The following is a 9,091-nucleotide window of genomic DNA, read 5'->3' as shown; positions in this document are numbered from 1 at the left end:
CTGTGTAGTACTCCATTGTATAAATATACCACACTTTCCTTATCCATTCTTCAGCCAAGGGGCATTTAGGTTGTTTCCAGGTCTGGCTATAGCTAACTTTTCTTAATTTATCCTGTCTTACTTTGGCCTCTGGGCTTTTATCTTTCTCTATTTCTGTATATCTTTCTCTACTTCTTTCTCCATGGCTGGCTATGCAGCTGGGTGGGTGGCCCCTGGTGTCCTCCTCTCCTTGTTCTATCTTGCTCCTTCCCCTTTGTTCCAGATTTCTCCTTCTATTTATACTCTGCCTAGCAGCCCTGGCTATCATTTCTCCTGTCTTGCTATTGACCATTCAGTTCTTTATTAGACCATAAGGTGTTTTAGAGAGGCAAAGAATCACAGCTTCACAGAGTTAAACAAAAGCAATACATCTTTACATCATTAAAGTAAATGTGCCACAGCAGAAACAAAAGTAACACAGTTGAAAAATAATATTCGACAACATCCCTTTTTCCCCATAACATCACTGGTACCCTTATATTCTCCTCTCTATTGTTGCCCCCAGCAATGGTTCCTTTTAATGTTCACAGTTTCCACAGTTACTTCAGAGTTATGTACTTACATCTGGAGATTTGGGACTAGGCTCTTTCAATGGGAGAGAATGCACAACATTTGTCTCTCTGGGGCTGGGTTACCTCACTCACTATCAGCTTTTCTCATTCTACCCATTCACCTACAAAATTCATGACTTCATTTTTCTTTGCAGCTGGATAGTCCTTGGTTGAAGGACATTTAGGTTGTGTCCATTTCCTAGCTATTGTGAACAGAGCAGCAATGAACATGGCCGAGCAAGTATCTGTGAAGTAGGAGGTCAAGTTCTTTGTGCACAAGCCAAGAGTAATTTAGCTGGGTCATATGGTAGACTTATTTTTAGCTTTTTGAGAATTTTCCACACTGTTTTCTGTAGTGACTTCACCAGCTTGCCATCCCACCAACAGCAAATGAGGGTTCCCTTCATCCCATAACACATCCAGCATGGGTTGTGGGGTTTTTTTTGTTTGTTTGTTTGTTTTTTTTTTGTTGATCTTTGCCATTCTGACTGGGGTAAAACGAAAATCTCAAAGTTATACCAATTTTTTTTAAGTTCAGATGACTTTATGTAGCAACTCAGTTATATTTAACCTTCTAATTTTAGAGGATAAGTTGAAGAAAAATAATTACGTCCAGCACAGTGCTAAAGTAGGAAAGACATTCAGCAGAGGCATGGGACGTTGAGTGCTGAGATAGAACCCTGGGAAGACTTCTTAAGTGAGTATGTTAACCTGGGGGATACAATCCATAAAAACAGGAATATTCCAATGACAACAGTGGCCCATGCACGAGGAAACAATTTCCTCACTTGGGAAGGAGTCTAGTTAGGGCCCTGAAACCCCTATCATCTACGCTGGCATCCAACTCCACAACAATATTTATCTCATCTGTCAGCTACTTGGACTAAATGAAATTCACAGAATTGTTGAAGTGTGGCCATGTATCTAAACAAACAACTGGTACCTTGGCAGGAAGCTATAAACAGTAAGGAGTTTTCCATCCATCTTGTTTGGGAATTCCATCAAGACAAGAAAGCTATGTCTTGCATCTGATAGGCGGTCTTTCGTTCTCTCAACAAAGCAAGAGCGATGGTTATGAAACTGATGACACAGAGCTGGATAAGGAAAACACAGGCTCCGGATCCCAAGGAATGCCCAGTGTCATAAAATCACACTGGCTCACTGGGCTGGCCTCCAGCAGAGTTCAAAAAGCAACTTCAAGTCCTTCTCTTTTTATACCCCTGTTCTGGAGTTGGGTACCGCAGCAACATGGGATAGACCTGCAAAATAACACAGATGCCAAAAGAGCCTCCATCTTTGTCTACAAGATAGCCTTCAAAGCTTTTCCCACTAAACACCAATCCAATGTCTGGAGGCACTGCTTCTGAGATGCTCACTGAATCTTGGAAGCCAAGTCCCAGAACTGGATTCCAGTTTTCCTGCCCAGCAGCCATTGCAGATGAAATCTCCCTGCAGCCAGTCTGTGGTCCCAGAGTCACCTGGAGTCATCAAACACTAAGAGGTCACATTTTCAAACCAGCCCATAAGCATTGTTTTTCCTGACTATCACCAGAACACTGTCTCAAAATAAAAGAAGTCTCGGGGAGGTGAGAAGGGGGCAGGGCACCCTAACGGGATGACCTTCTTCTCCCGTGGTGAGGTAGTTGACAATATGGGCTCCATCAGAGAAGGAACTCTTCAGAAGGGTTTTCACTTTAAGGTAGAGAAAGCAGCATTCAGTTCTTTTTCTTGAGGAAAGAAAAACTGTAATGTGGGGAACCAGCAGTTCTGGCAGGATTAGAATTGCCACTGTGACTGGCGACCTACCGGAAATAACTTGATGACGAAGGGGGTTAAAGTATTAGTCTTTCTATCATGGTGGGGGAAGGTATGGCCAAGCAGATCTGTGAAGGTTTTAGCTGCCAGAAAGTGTAAAGGAAAGTATTGAAACTCAACCTCTTTGCGATTTTCCCTTTTTTATTCCATCCTGGTGCCCAGTCTATGGGATGCTGTCGAATAGCTTGTCCCAACTTCAGTTGATCCTCTTTGGAAATGCCCTCATAGGAATCCCACAGTGTGTGTGTGTGTGTGTGTGTGTGTGTGTGTGTGTGTGTGTGTGTGTTTGTCAACAAATCTTCTAGGTAATTCTAAATCTAGTCAATGACAATGGAGATCCCCATAGTGGTGGCCTAAAGTCAGAGGCATGTAAGACTAATAAGATGGATGTCTGATTCTCTTGGAATGTGGCATCTTCAGCAAACCATGTCTGTGTGGTAAATAGTCTTTATCATTTTCAATCTGAACTATATAAGAGAGAAAAATAAAGTTCTCATCTGCAAGAAAATATTGTCATGTTTCTTTCTGCCTGAAATGTAGATTCCTCCAAGTAGCTCTCATCATAAATCAACATGGTTTGGAGTATCTCTAGTCTCTCCCTTTTAAAAGTGAGTATAGCCACTGAGTGCTCAAGAAAGAAAATTTTAGATAGGAAGAAATGACTGTTTTTAAAAATGGCCACACCATTCATTTCCATCATGATATCAGGAGTTATTAAATGGTGACCACATACAAGCATTGTAATGTAAAACTCAAAACAAAGCAAAAAAAATCGTCTCTTAAGATTTCTGAACTGGAGTATTTGGAATAAATGACCAACCAGTTTAATGGTTATAAGGCTTTGTGAAATAAAAGAATCCTCTCTGGAATGAGAAAATGTGTGGGCTGCTTTTCAGAGCAATGTATATATTGTTTCATAGATTGAACTGTGCCTTCTCCAAAACACTATTTCCAATTTCTCATCTCCGGGGTCTGTGAATATGACCTTATTTGGGAGGAATACATCCTATATTATATATTCATAACTGAGTGTAAGTTGAGCTGGGGTCATCCTGGATATAAGGTGCGTGCTGAGTCCAGGTATCAGTTTACACAGGAAGGATAACAGAAGAAGCAGACGACAACAAAAAGCATAAAGGAAAAAGAGCGGCAGAGATTGGGGTTATATTGCACGAGTCAAAAACCAGTTGGGCTTCCCAGAAACCAGACATATGAAACCGATTTTCCTGTAGAGGCTCCACAGGGAAACATCCATACGGTGACTTCAGACTGCAGCCCTCCCGTGCTCTGAAAGTAGAATTTCTGTGGACCTTAGCTACCTAGTGTGATAAATTACAGCGGTGCTGGGAAATGGGCACCGTGCTTTTAAATGAATTACTTCTCATCCAGGAAAGCAGGATAAAGACACTAATTAGTATATGTCCTGGTCAGTCTGTGGGAAGAGTACTTGTAAGTGGGTCATTGTACTGGAGATCAGCTGAGAATTGTTTGCAGAGGAACTATTTGACAAGAGACCAATGCCTGTGTTTCAATAATTAGGAAACTATCGAATCTAGGCTGTTTTATAGTTGAGTAGACATTTGTGTCTACTTTTTTGTGCAGGTATATGCATGCACATGCAATGGTACATGTCTGGAAGACAGAAGGCAACTTTGTGGGCTTGGTTTTCTTCTTTTCACCTGATGGTTACCAATATTCCAACTCAGATCATCAAGCTTGGTGGAAAGCACCCTTACCTATTGAGCCATTTCACCATTCCCCAAATGGGGCATTTCTGAGAGTTACAAGAGGATGGCATTAATAGCTATGCATTAAATGTATAATATATATGTAATCTTTATATTAAGATTCATGTAAACCAGCCTTGTCCAGGAAAATTGAGACATGTCGTCCCTTTGCCCATGAAAACAATAGCCAAAGAATAAGAAAAGACAGACATCTTTCCCAGTAGAAAACTGTAATTACTTGGCAGAAAATTCCAGAAGAGCCACATTTTATTAAACAGAGACCTCTCATGTCCTTTCCCAAGGTTCTCTGTTCTATGATTTGGATTCGATTTGAATGTAACCACTTTCCCTACATGCTTCTGGAAGAGCGGTTATTGACTTTGGAATCTCTCAAGAACGGTTTGAAATTCTGTCTCAGTTACTGCATAGTTATAAAGCTTTAGAAAATCCAATCAATTTCTTTGAGAATGGAAACATTTAGGTTTTTTGTTTTTTTAAAAAAAAAGTGGATGTGGGATCGAAACAAAAAAAAAAGATATGCTATCAAAATAAAGGCCCTTTTTTATCTTAGTGAAGTCTGAATACATAACTACAATATTGATTGTTTATATGATTGACTCAATGAAATAACCTTTGAGTTCTTGAGAAATTACAATTGCTTAGATTATTTTAAATGAGGTGTCTGCGTGTGCATGCAAGAAATGGGATGGGAATGGGATGGGAATGGGATGGGACGGAAGAGGAGCAATGAGGAAGAAATGAACCAGCTAATGGGCATATGAATGAATAGAGGCTAATAAGTTAATAAATGCAGAAGGAAACAAAGGAAGGCAAGAAAGAAGGAAAGAGGAAAGGAAAGGAGAGAGGAGAGAAGGAGAATGAGCGGAAAGGAGGAAGGGAGGGAGGGAAGGGGAAAAAGAAAGACAAACGGAAGAAGGGAAAACTAGAAAGACAAAGCAAAAGGCAATATCATGATTATTTTCCTGTTATACTGGTAATTTCCTCGTGAAGATTTAAGCTGGTGTCCGGGGGATATAATCTTACTTCGGGTACATTTTTATAACAAATCTTCTTCCAAAACCAGTGGCATTTCTGGAACTATTCTGTGCCTGTTAGCCTAAGAAAGCCCCAGATAGTGCGGAATGATTTGCCCTCCTGAAATAAAACATGTACACCTGGGGGGGACAGTTCACTTGGGTGATCCAGAATGCGGTTTTAGCCACTTGAATCTTTATCCACGTGTCTACGTTTAATTCTTTGAAGTATTCTAATGAAGACAATAGTTAAGGAGCGTAGGTAATAACACTTGAACACTCGTCCTAGTTTTCCAGGCTCTCTTGAGAATCAAATGAGATGATAGGGAAAAAAAAGCCTTAAAACCTTAATAGCTGTTGAGTGGAAATTTCTATTAATAACAATGAGAGTCAATAATGACAACAACTATGAGGGAGAAAGTCAAGACTCCTTGACAGCGGGGACAAGAGATGTATGCTTATGACCCAGGGACTATGGAGACGCTGCTTCCCTCTTGAAATATGGGACATCTGGAGAACACATGGGATGCCTTTAAAGAAGACTTTAAGGTGCTAAATCAAAATCCCCAGGGCCACTAATTTGAAAGAATCAAAGGAATGGGCATTTGGCGAATACGGACAAAGCAAGCTGTTTTCAAACAGCAGCCAGGTATCAATAACCAGCAGTCTGCCAACGTCCATGAGAGAGGATGCTGATGTAAGATGCAAATGACCACACATCCCCAGGGTACCTGAGCCCTTGGTTTGCTAACGGAGGCTTCTTTCTGCTAATCTCTCCCATGGACCGTGCCTTCAGTAGCAGAATAATTTATTGGAAGGTTAAAGTTGTGTGTTCTACCAATGTATTTTCCCCTCTCACTTCTATGAAGGAGGCAGTCTTTGGATTATGATCCCCATGATCTGTTCAGAGCCAATACAGAAGCATTCAAATGTCAATGGTCCTTCCTGCCATTTGTTTAAAATAAAGAATCTGAAAGGAATTAGGTGAAGGAGGGGAAAGGTAGTGGAACGAGCAACCAGAGAAGCTATGAGGCAGCGGGGTTGGTTTGCAAAGATCAGAGAGAGCAAGCGTCTTGTGAGGCCGCACAGGAAGTAGGTATCATACTCTGCAATTTCACCACAGCTGAAACAGGAGACTTCAAAGGGAATGGGATCCACACAGGCAGGCAGACATAAAGCCTGGATCCCCCAAAGACCAAAATCTCCATGGCAAACATCCATGAAGAGAACTGAGAACTTAGACAATGATGTCTTACGGCTAAAGAGGTAACAACATTAATATCCTATAACCAGATGAATGACCGCACGCTTGGGCTACATGCGGCCTAAAACCTGACAAGCTCAGATTGAAAGCTGCCAAAAAGTGTTGGAAATCTGGTTAATTGCCATCCTATTAAGCTTGAGAGTTTGAATTCGGGCGGTTCAAAGAAAAATTATCCGTGCTTCAATTTGTGCGCAGGCAAATTTGTGAACCGAGAGTTGGGTATCGTTGCATGCATTGCACCTGACTTTAAAAGCCACGGCTGTTTGAATACTTCCCTCAGTGCTTTCTCTCCTTAAAATACCAGACACACACACACGCACACGCACACACACACACACGCACGCACACACGCACACACGCACACGCGCACACGCACACGCGCACGCGCACACGCGCACACACACACGCACACGCACACACACACACAATTCCTTATGTTTCCCTTTATTCTCGTGAACGTAAGTATCTCGGTGTTACCAATGCTAGTTTGGAGATAGTTGTCTAAGCAACACCACTATCCTCACATATAAAAAGCCTCCAGCTTGGGTTTTATCTTTTCAAGGAAGTAGGAAGGAACGTACATGAGACAACACTGATTAGAATGCTTGACTCCATAGAGAGATAAATTAGCAGTTCTTAATTTGTGGGTTGACATCCTTCTGGGAGTTGCATATCAGATATCCTACATGTCAGATATTATATTACAATTCACAACAGTAGCAGAAGTATATGAAGTAGCAACAAAATAATTTTATGATTAGGGGTCATCACAACGTGAGGAACTGTATTAAATGGTTGCAACATGAGATAAATGTTTAGGAAAATTTTGGCAGCTTTCAAGACTGAGGTCATACTTATTCTGCCCAGTCTTCCTGCTTGCTAATACTAAATGAAGAGTGCCCTGCTTGTTGTTCCAAAGGGCCTTATGCTAAATCCATCACATCACTGTATGCAGCAGCCTGGTTGTTTCTCAGCCTGGTTCCTCACAGACTTGTGTGCATTCTGAGGGAATGTCTGGAACCTTACCAAACACTTTCTTAACATGATAAAATCTTACACCATCTATGGATAGGACATTGTGAGTGGCATCTCGAGCTTGAAGGAACAATTTGACCCTCCTAAAGGGATATTGATTCATAGGGTTAGCACAAACCTAATACACAATGAATTCAGTTCCTAAATACATAACAAATTCAATAAAGGTTCAAAGAAGAAGATGAAAGAGGAAGGGAAAGAGAATGTAAAGTAGTAGTCTCTTAAGCTTATTTTTTATTGTATTTAGAATTTAAAACCAAATCAAAAATTGAATTCAAAAGCATTCAGTATAGTTTTAGCATTAGTATAATTAGTAATAACATTAGTATATCTGTAGCCTCTAGCTGTCAGTTGCCAGTCACATTTAATACTTTTTAAAATCAGAACTTTAAACTTTGAATAAAATTTAATACAAAGCACACAAACTCAGTGACATGGATTTTAAAAGTCAAAATGACGTCTGTGCATCCAAACAGCCTTTCAGGGCTTAGCCTTATTGAAATGTTTAGTTCTTATGTATTATGGACATTAGTTCTTATGTATTATAAGGTATTATTGGCATCCTCAGTGTAGGTGGCTGATTCTTCTTTCTTTCTAACCCTAGTGACTTTCAGGAGGAAGCCTAGTCTTTCCAGCAACTAATTTTCATGCCACTTGCTGCTATTGTTAAAAGTGTTCATCTTCACATTATATAACTTTTTTTAAAAAAGAAAATGTGATCCAGGATGAAGCTAGGCTTACAAAATCACAACGTACATGCAAATTATAAACATAGTCTGGGTGAATTTATTCACTCGTTTATAACCATGCAATTCTATGAATCAAATATAGACACGATAATTTTAGATATCTTTTGCAGTTGCTTCACCAACAAATGGTTTGTTTAAAAATATAGTTGTAATTTTAAAAGTACACGTGCTACCATAATATTTTAACACCCCTGTCCTTGTGAAATAGGAGACAAAAAAAGCAGTTCTTTTTATTCCCCTTAGTTTTTTTTTTAAGTCCTGTTTCCATCTTTTTGTTTGTGAACCTTAAACTTTTGCATGGGCCAAAGGGTTTCAATCTTCTTGACAAGCAAACACAAAAATGTCCTGCAAAACCATGACCAATATAACGTAGACAGAATGAGGGGATTCTGCCTGACATTGAGGATTTGAATCCTAACGGGCAGGTGCTGTGGTCTTGCATGACCTCTGATGCAAACGGACTTTGAACCCAGTCCCAGCTTCTATACAGTCCCAATGTCCATCACTAACCCCCAGAAGAAGTATGCACAGCTGCTTCTGTCGCTGAGACTGTATGAGCGCCATGCCATTGTGCCACCATGTGTGCCCAAAGAGCTCGTGGAACTCTGGGCACTGGTGATTGAAAGCTGTCCAGGCACCGGTGATTGAAAGCTGTCCAGGCACTGGTGATTGAAAGCTGTCTGGAAAACCCATGACAAAGTTTTCTTCTTACCACTCCTTTCCTCCCTTACCTTCTTGCAGGCAGCCCTGATCCAGACTGTATTTCCTTCCTGATGATTTTGGCTAACCATTAGGTAAAATAGAGTTGTAAGGAAAAAAAGAAAAGAAAGGGAAGGAAGAGAGAGAGAGAGAGAGAGAGAGAGAGAGAGAGAGAGAG

At 40.6% G+C, this 9,091-nt stretch overlaps 1 pseudogene; it reads left to right on the top strand.

Annotated features, from left to right (window-relative positions):
* Positions 1-8,709: 8,709 nt before the first annotated feature.
* Positions 8,710-9,091, top strand: part of LOC101981387 — a 17,790-nt pseudogene continuing 17,408 nt past the window's right edge.

The sequence above is a fragment of the Microtus ochrogaster genome, chromosome 24 (assembly GCF_000317375.1).
Source record: "Microtus ochrogaster isolate Prairie Vole_2 chromosome 24, MicOch1.0, whole genome shotgun sequence".
Lineage (NCBI taxonomy): Eukaryota > Metazoa > Chordata > Mammalia > Rodentia > Cricetidae > Microtus > Microtus ochrogaster.
This window is presented reverse-complemented; position numbering and strand designations above follow the sequence as displayed.